Source organism: Portunus trituberculatus, chromosome 50, assembly GCF_017591435.1.
Source record: "Portunus trituberculatus isolate SZX2019 chromosome 50, ASM1759143v1, whole genome shotgun sequence".
Taxonomy (NCBI): Eukaryota; Metazoa; Arthropoda; class Malacostraca; order Decapoda; family Portunidae; genus Portunus; species Portunus trituberculatus.
The window spans coordinates 2,834,080-2,849,187 of record NC_059304.1 but is presented as its reverse complement, the minus strand read 5'-3'; the positions used below and the strand labels follow the sequence as shown (position 1 = coordinate 2,849,187).

At 40.8% G+C, this 15,108-nt stretch overlaps 1 protein-coding gene across 1 annotated transcript in view; it reads left to right on the top strand.

Annotated features, from left to right (window-relative positions):
- The first annotated feature begins 13,655 nt into the window (after window positions 1-13,655).
- Window positions 13,656-15,108, top strand: part of LOC123499550 (ileal sodium/bile acid cotransporter-like) — a 24,094-nt gene continuing 22,641 nt past the window's right edge. The window contains exon 1 of the mRNA XM_045247657.1: window positions 13,656-13,784. The gene's annotated coding sequence lies outside the window, so the exon portion shown is untranslated. The remainder of the gene's footprint in view (window positions 13,785-15,108) is intronic.

The following is a 15,108-nucleotide window of genomic DNA, read 5'->3' as shown; positions in this document are numbered from 1 at the left end:
TGGGAGACTCAAACAAAACATTTTTTTTTTTTTTTTTTTTTTTTTTTTTTTTCCTCACAGACTTTGTTTACCAGTCAATTTTTTTCATCTATAATTTTCTTTACTCTGTGTTCCATTTTCTATTTACATTTTCTGAAATTTTCTAAATACAAAAAATGCTTTTTGTTCTAGTTTTTAATGAGATCTTCCTCAGATATTTTACCAATTTTCTGAAATTTTTTAAGTAAAAAAAAAAAAACTGAAATATCGCCTTTCTAAAGATTTTTGCCCATTTTCATTGCCTTTCCATTTGTATTTATCTGATTGGCAAGAAATTATCAAATATGATTGTGTATACATTGTGGTCTTGCTGGATATGACATCTGTACCCTTTATAAAATGTTATCAATCTTGCTCCATGTCTTCTCAGTGTTCAAAAGTTTCTTTCTTGTTATCCTGTGCTTGTAGGTATTTCTAACAACGTTTGTTTGGCTTTTGTGCAGAAGAGGAGCGAATGATATACCTCCCGTCTAAGACTAGATTGGCAGTAGTGTTTTGTGCGTGACTCACTACACTGGGCTAGAAATATGACAGATGACAAATTTACAGAGAAAAAATTCTCTTGTGATAAAATTTTATGTACATTGCAAGCACTGAATAATAGCAAGTGTTTTGGCACGTAAAGCAGGCTGTGACGCAACTGTGTTGGACATTTAAAAATCGTCCGGGGGGGGAGGGAGGGATTTAATTTTACAAAAATAGGTCTTACTATCTGGTAATTTAGGTTATCATAGGCATCCTGAGAAAAAAAGAAAAAAAATGATTCAGTTTTAAATATTCATTGAAAAATACCCATAGGCACCCACCTTAAAGAAGCTTTCTCTTCCAGTCAGTGTGATTTCTCTTCTTTGAATACACTGCACCTCATATGAATGCTCATAATCATTAACTTGTACTTTTGTTGTTTGCTGTGGCATGTGGCAGGAACACTGTTTGCCACATGCTGCACGGCCAGGGTGGAAGAGTGCTGCTGCCTCTGTACTTCCTGTGTGTTATGTGGTGTGATAGGAAGGAAGTAGTGAGGGAAGTGAAGACCATCTCCTTAGTATTTTAACTCTGTTATCAAGACAAGGCTTGATGTCTTGTCAGTTCCCTTTTAGGGGGATGTCAACCAGATATAGTACAGTATATAGAGTTATCATCCAATATATATATATATATATATATATATATATATATATATATATATATATATATATATATATATATATATATATATATATATATATATATATATATATATATATATATATATATATATATATATATATATATATATATATATATTATATTTATTGAAGATATAATGTTAAATATTTCCATTTATTAGACTTTTATTGTGTTGAACATGGAACATTGTTTTACTTATACCTGATGGTGCAACATGTTGCGGCATGAGTGGCAGTTTTAGTTTGATCAACTTATGGCTGGCCATTGGTATGCACCACTTCACTCTGATAAAATGTAGAGATTATCATTTCAAAACTGTTATGTAAAACATTCATGTTTTACACAATTTGATGTTTATAAAATATTACTGTTGTCAGCATAAGAGACAATAGTCTCTTCATAGTTGTAGTCCGTCCTTTTCCTTCTCATATGTTCAGTTTCATGACTTAACTCACATTTACCTTCCCAATCCACAACAGGTGGAGCACACTGAGCACATAGATTCACCATGTAGTGCAGTGGTTAAGCAGTGGTACTGTAATGATCCAAAGAGCAAAGAATGCCACATGAAGCATTTTGAATGCCTCTCGGATTCACCAATTCAAACTCTGTGCACATAGTTTGTAGTTTGGCTAACTGTGGTGGCTGTAATGGTAGCATTCGGTTTAACTCTCCTCCTTCTCCAGTGGCCACCTAGCTGTGGGGCTAAAAAAAAAAAAAAAAAAAATCTGATTACAATGTAAGAAGTCCCAGATTCTAATCATGGTTATAACTCAGAATTTTATGGGACAACTGCCTGTGACTAGATTCATATAGCCTTAAATGAGTACTGGTCTACAAATACTGGGAAAGCTAAAAGGGGATGTGGAGGAGGGAACTGACAATCCTTCTCCACATGCTGATGTTCTCCATTGTATGGTGCTGCCTGCCTGTCACCTTTCCTCCATTAGAGTGCCACCTTTTAAGTGTTCACCTCAAAAGTTTTGAGACTTTATTAGTACGTACTTAAAGAACAACCAAGACAGAACACTGGTTGCTGTATGATCATGATGGCTGCGAGAGTAATGTGGTAAGCTTATCTAAGACATGGTAAGAGGGTTTATTCTATCTTGTCTCCTATTTTGATTTCTCTCTCTCTCTCTCTCTCTCTCTCTCTCTCTCTCTCTCTCTCTCTCTCTCTCTCTCTCTCTCTCTCTCTGTCTCTGTCTCTCTCTCAGTTGTCATTTCCTAGTCATGTTACCACTCCAGAAATACCTACTTGAATTTTTCTAATGAAACAGTTGTTGATCATTCTCAATCTAGAATGATAAAATTGTTTCAAATTTGCAGTAGAAACTTATATCCAGTAGAGGCTAAACAGATTAAGGGTGTGAATGATTTGTGTGTGGGGCACCTTGTATGGGATTGCCAGTATGGTATGTAGGAGATAGATAGATAGATAAGACAGTATTATTTATGTTATTACCATCTTGCTTGCTCATAGAGCACTTGGTATTATTGATGGGTCATTGCATAAGCCTTTTTATTAACAGGTAACATCACCATCTGTACAATGATAGACAGGACACACACACACACACACACACACACACACACACACACACACACACACACACACACACACAGACACACACACAGTCCAGTAGCTCAGTGGTTAGAGCGCTGGCTTCACAAGCCAGAGGACCGGGGTTCGATTCCCCGGCTGGGTGGAGATATTTGGGTGTGTCTCCTTTCATGTGTAGCCCCTGTTCACTTAGCAGTGAGTAGGTATGGGATGTAAATCGAGGAGTTGTGACCTTGTTGTCCCGGTGTGTGGTGTGTGCCTGGTCTCAGGCCTATCCGAAGATCGGAAATAATGAGCTCTGAGCTCGTTCCGTAGGGTAATGTCTGGCTGTCTCGTGAGAGACTGCAGCAGATCAAACAGTGAAACACACACTTCACAAGTGTAGTGGTTAGCATGCTTGACTCACAATCGAGAGGGCCTGGGTTCGAGTCCCAGGAAGCAGCGAGGCAAATGAGTAAGCCTCATGTGTAGCCCCTATGCACCTATCAGTAAATAGGTATGGGATGTAACTCGAGGGGTTGTGGCCTTGCTTTCCCTGTGTATGTTGCGTGTGATGTGGTCTCAGTCCTACCCAAAGATCGGTCACTACGAGCTCTGAGCTCTTTCCTTAGGGGAAAGGCTGGCTGGGTGACCAGCAGACGACTGTGGTGAATAACACACACACACACACACACACACACACACACACACACATTGATGTAGTCTCAGTCCTACCCGAAAATCAGTCACTACAAGCTCTGAGCTCTTTCCGTAGGGGAAAGGCTGGCTAGGTAACCAGCAGACGACCGTGGTGAATAACACACAACCCTGACAAGTTCGTGAGAGAGAGAGAGAGAGAGAGTTGGCAAAGAATGTTATTAAGTTAGTTCAAGACAACACACAGGGGTTGGAACAGAAGTGGAGGAAATGTTTAGATTGTGAAGGTTTAGTGAAAGGGGAAAGAGACCACTGAAAGTGAGAATGAGATCGTAAGTGGCAGTGGAGATAATGGCAAGAAAAGAAAATTGGCTGAAGACACTGAATTTAATGATATATGGACCAACAGAGATATGAACCTGGAAGAGAGAGAAAAGGAGAGAGTGCTAAAAAACGAAGCTAAGGAAAAAAAACGAGGAAAGAACGGAGATCGAGAAGAATTTCTACTGGAGGGTTCTAGTAGAGGTATTGGAAGAGGCAAGAAATTAAGAGTGACATATACAAATATAAATGGTTGTTGTCCAGTGTGTTGAAGGTTAGAGACTATTTGAGGGAGAAAAGACCGGATGTAATGTGCATAGCAGAAACAAAGCTAAGGTAGGAGATCCATGTAGCTTTAAGGAAGAGGGATATAAAAGTTGGAGAAGAAACAGAAAGGGTAAAGGAGGAAGAGGAGTGCAGATAATGGTTTGTGATAATATATGTGTGGCGGAAGTACACTTTGGAAACGGCATGGCAGAAGTAACAGGAGTAACAAGCAAAACTGAAGAAATGAAAAAAAAGAGAAAATCATAGTCACTTATGTGCCACATGGAGAACATGAGGAAATGCAAGGAGAGGTGATTAAGTGCTTTTTTTTTTTTTTTTTTTTCATAGGGAAGACAAGAATACTGGAGATGAGATTTGTAAGATGAACATGTAGTCTGTTGGTGACAGTCTTTACAGGAATGAGAAATGAGACACTACACAGAAATGAACAGAAAATTACATCAATATCCATGAATTGTTACATAATTATTCACATCCTTTTCATCCATTTGCATCACAGAGCACCTAAACTCCGTGCAGTAATAATTCTTACTACAATTTCACAATTTCCTGCGACTTTTTTTTTTTTTTTTTTTTTTTACATAGGGAAGAGGGCCAGCCAAGGGCAAAAAAAGAAAGTTAGAAAAAGGCCCACTTGAGCGCTGGCTCTCCAAAGACTTCAAAAAGTGCCAAAACCGTCAGCCAGAATTAGGGGAGCAAATGCCTCGCTACCTCCCTCTTAAAAGAAGACAAGTTGTAGGAATTCGGAAATACAGATGCAGGGAGGGAGTTCCAGAGTTTACCAGTGAAAGGGATGAATGATTGAGCGTACTGGTTAACTCTTGCATTAGAGAGTTGGACAGAATAGGGATGAGAGGAAGAAGAAAGCCTTGTGCAGTGTGGCTGCAGGAGGAGGGAGGCATGCAGTTAGCAAGATCAGTAGAACAGTTACCATGAAAATAGCGATAAAATATAGAAAGGGATGCAACATTTCGGCGGTGAGAAAGAGACTGAAGACAGTTAGTCAGAGGAGGGAGTTGATGAGACGAAGAGCTTTCGATTCCACCCTATCAAGCAAAGCTGTGTGACTGGAACCCCCAAACATGCGAAGAGTACTCCATACAGGGACGGATAAGGCCCTTATACAGAGTAAGCAGTTGGAGGGCGAGAAAAACTGTCGGAGACGCCTCAGAACACCTAACTTCATAGAAGCTGTTTTAGCAAGAGATGAGATGTGAAGTTTCCAGTTAAGATTATGAGCAAAGGACAGACCGAGGATATTCATTGTGGAAGAGGAGACAGTTGAGTGTCATTGAAGAAGAGGGATAGTTGTCTGGAAGGTTGTGTCGAGTTGATAGATGGAGGAATTGAGTTTTGAGGCATTGAAAACTACTAGATTTTCTCTGCCCCAATCGGAAATTTTAGAAAGATCGGAAGTCAGGCGTTCCGTGGCGTCCCGCGTGATCTGTTGATTTCCTGAAGGGTTGGACGTCTCTGAAAGAACGTGGAAAGATGTAGGGTGGTATCATCAGCGTAGGAGTGGATAGGGCAAGAAGTTTGGTTAAGAAGGTCATTAATGAATAATAGAAAGAGAGTGGGTGACAGGACAGAACCCTGAGGAACACCACTATTAATAGGTTTAGGAGAAGAACAGTAGCCGTCTACCACAGCAGCAATAGAGCGGTCGGAAAGGAAACTTGAGATAAAGTTGCAGAGAGAAGGATAGAAGCCGTAGGAGGCAGTTTTGAAATCAAAGCTTTATGCCAGACTCTATCAAAAGCTTTTGATATGTCTAACGCAACAGCAAAAGTTTCACCGAAATCTCTAAAAGAGGATGACCAAGACTCAGTAAGGAAAGCCAGAAGATCACCAGTAGAGCGACCTTGACGGAAGCCATACTGGCGATCAGACAGAAGATTGTGAAGTGACAGATGTTTGAGAATCTTCCTATTCAGGATAGATTCAAAAACTTTAGACAAGCAAGAGATTAAAGCTATAGGACGGTAGTTTGAGGGGTTAGAACGGTCACCCTTTTAGGAACAGGCTGAATGTAGGCGAACTTCCAGCAGGAAGGAAAGGTAGAAGTCGATAGACAAAGTTGGAAGAGTTTGGCCAGGCAAGGTGCAAGCACAGAAGCACAGTTTTTGAGAACAATAGGAGGGACCCCATCAGGTCCATAAGCCTTCCGAGGGTTTAGGCCAGCAAGGGCATGGAAAACATCATTACGAAGAATTTTGATTGTAGACATGAAATAGTCAGAGGGAGGAGGAGAGGAGGACAAGCCCAGAATCGTCCAAGGTGGAGTTGTGAGCAAAGGTTTGAGAAAAGAGTTCAGCTTTAGAGACAGAAGAGATGGCAGTGGTGCCATCAGGATGAAATAAAGGAGGAAAGATGAAGAAGTGAAGTTATTTGAGATGTTTTTGGCTAGATGCCAGAAGTCACGAGGAGAGTTTGAGTTTGAAAGATTTTGACATTTCCTATTTATGAAAGAGTGTTTGGCAAGTTGAAGAACAGACTTGGCATGATTCCGGGCAGAGATATAAAGTGCATGAGATTCAGGAGATGGAAGGCTCAAGTACCTTTTGTGGGCAACCTCTCTATCATGTATAGCACGAGAACAGGCTGAGTTAAACCAAGGTTTAGAAGGTTTAGGTTGAGAAAAGAATGAGGAATGTACGCCTCCATGCCAGATACTAACACCTCTGTTATGCGTTCAGCACAAAGAGATGGGTCTCTGACACGGAAGCAATAATCATTCCAGGAAAATCAGCATAATACCTCCTCAGGTCCCCCAACTGGCAGAGGCAAAACGCCAGAGGCACCTTCGCTTTGGGGGATCCTGCGGAGGGATTGGAAAATAGGACAAGATACAGAAATGAGATTGTGATCGGAGGAGCCCAATGGAGATGAAAGGGTGACAGCATAAGCAGAAGGGTTAGAGGTGAGGAAGAGATCAAGAATGTTGGGCGTGTCTCCAAAACGGTCAGGAATACGAGTAGGGTGTTGCACCAGTTGCTCTAGGTCATGGAGGATAGCAAAGTTGAAGGCTAGTTCACCAGGGTGGTCAGTGAAGGGAGAGGAAAGCCAAAGCTGGTGGTGAACATTGAAATCTCCAATATGATAATATGATAAGAAGAGATGGAAAAATACTATTAGTAGGAGACTTCAACTCCAAAAGAGTAAACTGGAGAGAGATGGAAGTCATGGGTAATGCTGGATCGTGGAGCAAGGAGATGTTACAGTCAACTATGTTGAATACACTGGATCAGTGGGTGGAAAAATCAACACAGTACAGAGGGGAAGAAGAAACATCATTGGTTCTTCTTCCCCTCATTGGTTAACCTGGTATTCACAAAGAAGCCAGAGGCCCCTCCTATCATACAATATCAGAGTCCAATTGTAAAAAGTGACCATGTAACATTAGTATAAGAAATATAGGAAGAGGATGTGCTAAGATACAGGAAGGACTACAAAAAGGAGAGACTAGATTATGCAAGAGCAAATTTTGAAAAGTTAAGACAATTTTTTTGGTTGCATAGAATGGAGGAATATTATGAACAGAAAGACAGTACAGGGGAAATATGAATTATTCCTACAGAAGTATAACAAGGGAGAGAGGAAATGTGTGCCTATCTATAGAGCAAATATAGAGCAAAGCAAAGTATAAAAGCTTAGTACAATTGCAGATGTATAGAAGCTAAGAGGGAAGAAGATAAAGCTTAGAAGACACTAAAAAAAAAACAGAAAAATGAAAGCATCAGACAGCAGTATAAGGATATGAGAAATTAATATATTAGAGTAAGGAGAGAGAAGAAAGAAACTTTGAGAAAGATGTGGTGCAGAAAAGTGAAGAGGAACCCAAGCTTTTCTATAAGTATATAAATGGTAAGATGAAGAATAAGGAAACAATATAAAATATAGTTAAAGGAGAGAAGACATACCAAATAGAAAAGGAAATGAGTGAAATAATGAATGACAGTTTCAAAAATGTATTAATTGAAGAAGAGGAGTTTACAGAACCAAGTAGGTCATTGCATTGCCAAGGCTTGCAGGAAATCATAGTGCACAAACAAGAAATCGGAAGACTACTAGAAAATTTGAATGTCAAAAAAGCGATTGGGCTGGATGGTGTGTCAGACTGGGCACTAAAGGAATGTAAAGATCAATTGTTAGAATCAATTTGAAAAATGGTTACAAGCTCATTAAAGGAAGGGAGACTACCACTGGAATGGAAGAGAGCTAACATAATCCCAATATTCAAAGGAAGAAAGTCAACTGAGCCATTAAATTACAGACTGGTGTCACTTACAAGGGAAGATATTTGAAGTTATTATCAAAGAAAAATGGGTCTGGAAGAAAAACAAGATATATCGAACAGACAATTTGGGTTCAGGACAGGAAGATCATGTGTGTCAAATTTACTAAGTTTCTACTCAAGAGTAGTAGAAGGACTGAAGAGCAGAGATGGATGGGTGGACATTGTGTACCTGGACATAGAAAAGGCTTTTGATAAAGTCCCTCATAATAGACTACTTTGGAAGCTGGAGAACATAAGAGGACTGAGAGGAATAATGTTAGAATGGATAAGGGATGACTTGAAGGACAGAGAGATGAGAACTGCGATCAGAGATACATACTCACTCTGGAGTAAAGTAACAAGTGGAGTATTTATTTATCTTTTTTAATGTTATGGCCTATAGCGCCTGTAGGTACACTTGAAGAGTACCTATGTAAGAAGCGCTGTTCAGCTTCTGCCCAAGTGCATCTTTGGTGTAATGACCTAGAACCTGGGTATCATGGTGACATGTAGGTAACTATAAACCACTCGACAAATGGTATAACTTCAAAGTGGTATGTGGTAGGATTCAAACCTATGCATGGACGTCTGCCAATCCCACACTCACCACCTTATCCACTACGCCCCAAGGGTCAGTGTTAGGCCCCATTATGTTCCAGCCAGGTATATGTAAACAACATATAGAATGGAGTGACCAGTTATATTAATTTGTTTGCTGATGATGCAAAATTGCTAAGAATAGTCAAGACCCAAGAAGACTGTTTGCTGCTGCTGACTCCAAACCCAGCCTTGGAGTCCCCTTCTGGGGAGGGGACCAGAAATGTCCCCAGGTTGGACTCCTCTCTTGATGACGACCACAAATGTCTTGACATGTCCCTCAACTTTTCTATGTAATTTCTGCAACATTTGTGGTCTTAGATCTAATTTTCAATCTGTGGAACACCACCTCTCCTCTACTAAACTTCATCTTCTTTTCCTCACTGAAACACAGCTGTCTGAGGCTACTGACAGTAGCCCCTTCTCTGTTCCCTCTGACTTTTTCTATCCTCATTTTCATTCCAAAGCTGGATGTTGTCTATGTGTGCAATGACTTAACTTGCTCTCGTGCCCACGCTCTTGAATCTTCCGAGTTTTCCACCATCTGGCTTCGACTCAATAGCCACTCTCTAACTGAATTTATCTGTGCTGTCTATCTCTCCCCTAACTCCTCTGACTATTGTGAATTTTTTGACTATTTAACTTCCAAAGTGGAGCACATTCTGTCCCTCTATCCTTTTGCAGAGATCTTCATTCTTGGAGATTTCAATGTTCACCACCAGCTTTGGCTTTCCTCTATTTTCACTGACCATCCTGGTGAACTAACTTTCAACTTTGCTATCCTCCATGACCTAGAGCAAATGGTGCAACACCCAACTTGTATTCCTAGCCGTCTTGGAGAAACGCCCAACATTCTTGATCTCTTCCTTACCTCTAATCCCTCTGCTTATGCTGTTACCCTACCTTCTCCATTGGTCTCCTCCAATCACAATCTCATTTCTATACCTTGTCCTATTTCTCCAATCCCTCCATAGGATCCTCCACAGTGGAAGTGCCTCTGGCATCTTGCCTCTATCAGTTGGTGGGACCTGAGGAGGTATTATGCTGATTTTCCTTGGAATGATTACTGTTTCTGTGTCAGAGACCCATTTCTTTGTGCTGAACACATAACAAAGGTGATAGTACAGAGGTTCTCAACCTGGGGTACATGTACCCCCGGAGGTACTTGAGAGGAATTTTTGGGGTACGTGGCAGGTTTCTCAAAATACTTCAGCTTTGAATAACTGCAAATTTGTTTATAGTATACAATGTGGCCTACATGTGCTAGGCTGGATGTGTCCTTCACTAGAACCAGGACACGTTAACAACGTTAACAAGGAAACTCTTGGAGTTATATCACTTGAGAGGAAGCTCTCTTGGATTACAGTTGCCACACAACCTTGCAAACCTATAATATTTGTTCCGATTTATTATTTTATATGTTATTCACACACACAGTGACTTATTTATCACTATCACTAGTTATAAGTTGCAACTAGCTGCAAGCAACACTAGTTCACTGCCATAATGATCGAAAATTGTCTGATATAGTTCCTTTTTGGTAAATGTATTGAATGTAAGTGTCTCCCTGTGAGGTACCAGTTCCTATCGACACTACCTCATAGAAACATACTAATATTAATTAAAAATTTTGTCTGCTCCACATATATAACACAAATTAAACTTAATAAATTAAGTCAATAAACCATGCATTTATTCTTACCTTTCCTGACGCTGCATTGTGGGTAAGGGGTACGTAATCAATACTGAAAGACTTCGAGGGGTACATAAGATTAAAAAGGTTGAGAACCCCTGTGATAGTGTCTGGCATGAAGGCGTACATTCCTCATTTTTTTTCTCAACCTAAATCTTTTAAACCTTTGTTTAACACAGCCTGTTCTCATGCTATACATGGTAGAGAGGTTGCCCACAAAAGCTAGTTGAGTCTTCCATCTCCTGAATCTCATGCACTTTATATTTCTGCCCAGAATCATGCCACGTCTGTTCTTTAACTTGCCAAACACTCCTTCATAAATAGAAAATGTCAAAATCTTTGAAACTCAAACTCCCATTGAGACTTCTGGCACCTAGCCAAAAACATCTCCAGTAACTTAATTTCTTCATCTTTCCCTCTTTTATTTTATCCTGATGGCACCACTGCCATCTCTTCTGTCTCTAAAGCTGAACTCTTCCCTCAAACCTTTGTTAGTAACTCCACCTTGGATGATTCTGGGCTTATCCCTCCCTCTCCTTCTCCCCCTGACTATTTCATGTCTTTGATCAAAATTCTTTGTAATGGTGTTTTCCACGCCCTCACTGGCCTAAACCCTTGGAAGGCTTATGAGTCTGATGGGGTCCCTCCTATTGTTCTCAAAAACTGTACTTCCGTGCATGCACCTTTCCTGGCCAAACTCTTTCAACTATGCCTATCGACTTTTACCTTTCCTTCTTGCTTGAAATTTGCCTACATTCAACCTGTTCCTAAAAAGGGTGGCCGTTCTAATCATTCAAACTACTGTACTGTACCGTCCTATAGCTTTAATCTCTTTTTTGTCTAAAGTTTTTGAATCTATCCTGAATAAGATTCTTAAACATGTCACTTTACAACTTTCTATCTGATCGCCAGTGTGGCTTCCGTCAAGGTCGCTCTACTTGTGATCATCTGGCTTTCCTTACTGAGTCTTGGTCATCCTCTTTTAAAGATTTCGGTAAAAGTTTTGTTGTCGCGTTAGACATATCAAAAGCTTTTGATAGAGTCTGGTATAAAACTTTGATTTCGAAACTGCCCTCCTACGGCTTCTATCCTTCTCTCTGCAACGTTATCTCGTTTCATATCCCACCGTTCTATTGCTGCTGTAGTAGACGGCCACTGTTCTTCTTCTAATCTATTAATAATGGGGTTCCTCAGGGTTCTGTCCTATCACCCATTCTCTTTCTATTATTCACTAATGATCTTAACCAAACTTCTTGCCCTATCCACGCCTACGCTGATGATACTACCCTACACCCTACAGAGTCAACCAACCCTTCAAGAAGTCAAGAGATCAGGCAGGGAGACCACAGAACGCTTGACTTCTGATCTTTCTAAGATTTCCGTTTGGGACAAAAAATCTAATAGTTTTCAATTCTTCAAAAAACTCAATTCCTCCATCTATCAACTCAACAGCACCTTCCAGACAACTATCCCCTCTTCTTCAATAACACTCAACTGTCTCCCTCTTCCACACTGAATATACTCGGTTTGTCCTTTACTCATAATTTTAACTGGAAACTTCACTTCTCATCTCCTGCTGAAACAGCTTCTATGAAATTAGGCGTTCTGAGGCGTCTCCGCCAGATTTTCTCGTCCCTCGAACTGCTAACTTTTCACAAGGGTCTTATCCGACCCTGTATGGAGTACTCTTCGCATGGTTGGACAGTTTTATTAGATAGGAAGGCATCAATGGCTTTTCGTCTCATCAGTTCCCCTCCTCTGACTGACTGTCTTCAGCCTCTTTTTAACTTCCGAAATGTTGCATCTCTTTCTATCTTTTATCGCTATTTTCATGCTAACTGTTCTACTGATTTTGGTAACTGCATGCCTCCCCTCCTCCTGCGGCTTCGCTGCACAAGGCTTTCTTCTTCCTCTCATCCCTATTCTGTCCAACTCTCTAACGCAAGAATTAACCAGTACTCTTAATCATTCATACCTTTTTCTGGTAACCTCTAGAACTCCCTACCTGTTTCTGTATTTCCGTCTTTCTACGACTTGACTTTTTTAAGAGGGAGGTATCAAGACATTTGCTCCCTAATTTTGGCTAACTCTCTTCTTATCTTCTAGAGAACCAGCATTCAAGTGGGTCTTTTCTTATAATATTTTGTTGCCCTTGGCTGGCCCACTATCCTGCATAAAAAAAAGGAAGATATAGACAAAATTTATGAGTGGAGTAAGAAGTGGAAGTTAGAATCAATGCCAAGAAATGCCACGTATTAGAATTAGGAAAGAGTAGGAGAAGACCAGTATGGAACTATTTGATGGGAAAGGAACAAATAATGAAGACTAAAGAGGGAAAAGATCTGGGAGTGGTTATAGAAGAAACACTGAGCCCCGAAAAACACATAAGATATTTGGATCAACGTATAAAATGCTGACTAATATTAGAATGACATTTCAGTACTGGGACACGGATATGATGGAAAAAATTATTACGAGTATGATACGTCCTAAGTTGGAATATACAGCAGTGGTGTAGTCGCTGAGCTTGAGAAAGGATATAAGAAGATTAGAGCGGATTCAGAAGATAGATACAAAGATGGTGCCGGAACTAAAGGGCTGAAGGAAATGGGACTGCCAACCTTAAACCTTACAAGATAGAAGAGAAAGAGGAAACCAAATAACATTGTATGAAATAGTTATTGGCACTGAAAAGATAGACAAGCAAGACCTAGTGCTGGTGACAGGAGAAGGACATGCAGAGAAAGTTGAGAAGAGGCAGTGTGTGAAGGATATTGGAAAATACACTTTTCCACATATAGAATGATGGAAAAGTGGAATGCATTGAATGATGAAGTTGCTACAGCACATAATATGCATAACTTTAAAGAAAAAATAGATAAGTATGTAGACAAGATGAGCCCCGCTCGAATCCTGTATAATACAACTAGATAAATAAATCTAGGTAAATACACACACACACACACACACACACACATACCGTATCACCATCTATGGACAAATTTACAAGAAAAATATGAGAGAGAGAGAGAGAGAGAGAGAGAGAGAGAGAGAAACTTTTCCAGCAGTAGCATTAGCAAGGCCACAAGCCAGACTACTGAGCCTCTGAGGGCCTGAGTGCGCCAGTAAGGCCTGAACCAGCGAGTGGGTAGCTACGCCGCTCCTTACTCTCTACAAGGATTGGTGCTGTCCCGGCAGAGGTAATCTAAACTTTTAAGCCCTATTATTTGCGTAATATCTCTAGCTTTTGTGTTATTTGTGTGGTGTACTGGTGAGGCACGAAATTATAGTTGTTCTGGTGGGTGAATATTGACGTCATCTAGAGGCCAGCGACCATTGGGCACGCAAATACGAGGTTTTGTCACCTGAATGCACGTCGTGGATCATAATAAGTGTCTGGGCCTTGTAGCGCTGAGGGGCTGCACGGCCGACGTGTGCTTTTCTCCATGCAATGTTTGGCCTGAGAGGGTATTCACCTCCCCAAACCTCAGGAAGTCCTTTGAGTGACACACCGACCTGCGGACACACACACACACACACACACACACACAAAGGGAACAGTAAAGCTGCCCAGCGTGCTCCTCGTTCTGCTGCTGTGGAATGGATACCTACGTTCGGGAAGTCCTTGAATGTGGCAATATTCAAATAATGTACAACGTAAATTGTTAGTTGAGGACTATTACCTACAAGCTTACATAAAAAAAAAAAAAAAGCATTAAACATAAGTTACTGATCCTGTGCCTTGATGAGGTTATGACAAACATTCACTTCGCTGAAAAGATGTGTAAATATATATTGTTCCTTTCGTTATTCACGGGCAGGACATCTGTGTTGCTTAATGCGACTGTGTATGAGGAAAGAAGAACTTTCTTGGTCTGAGGAGTGGGAAGAGCTCCGATATGATATGCTCAGGTGTTGGGCATATGTGCTTGTGCGCTGCTGAGCTGTTGGGTTTCCCGCGTAGGCCTTTACCTCGGGATCTGACTAACTTTTATCCTTTGCCCTTCAATGGGTAACAGGTGGGAAGTTTAGCGGGGTCCTGTGTCCTCTACTGTGTAAACGTTATGATTTACGTAGCGTGTGTGTGTGTGTGTGTGTGTGTGTGTGTGTGTGTGTGTGTGTGTGTGTGTGTGTGTGTGTGCGCATACTCCATTCTCAACTCAGTAAAAAAGAGAGAGAAAAAAGACACTTCCCACACCGTCATCAGGCAGGTAGTGGTAGATGCAGACCTCCTTCTCTTGGGGCTTTCCCGGAACGCTCCTTCGTACACAAACCCCGGGTCTCCCTTCCCAGTACTCCCACTCCAGCACCCCTGCCATGCCCGCCGCGCCTCGGGCTGTGTGGCCTGGGCTTGAACCCGGAGTTTGGTTGGCTTTCACGGCACAACGTTGCACATAAGTCAATTGCTGCGACATCACAAATGAATACTTGGTCTTTTCATTTTCTTTTTATCCCCTTTCTTTCCACTATATTACTCACTGTAACTTAACAAAAAAAAAAAAAAAAAGCAGCAGCATCTCAGTC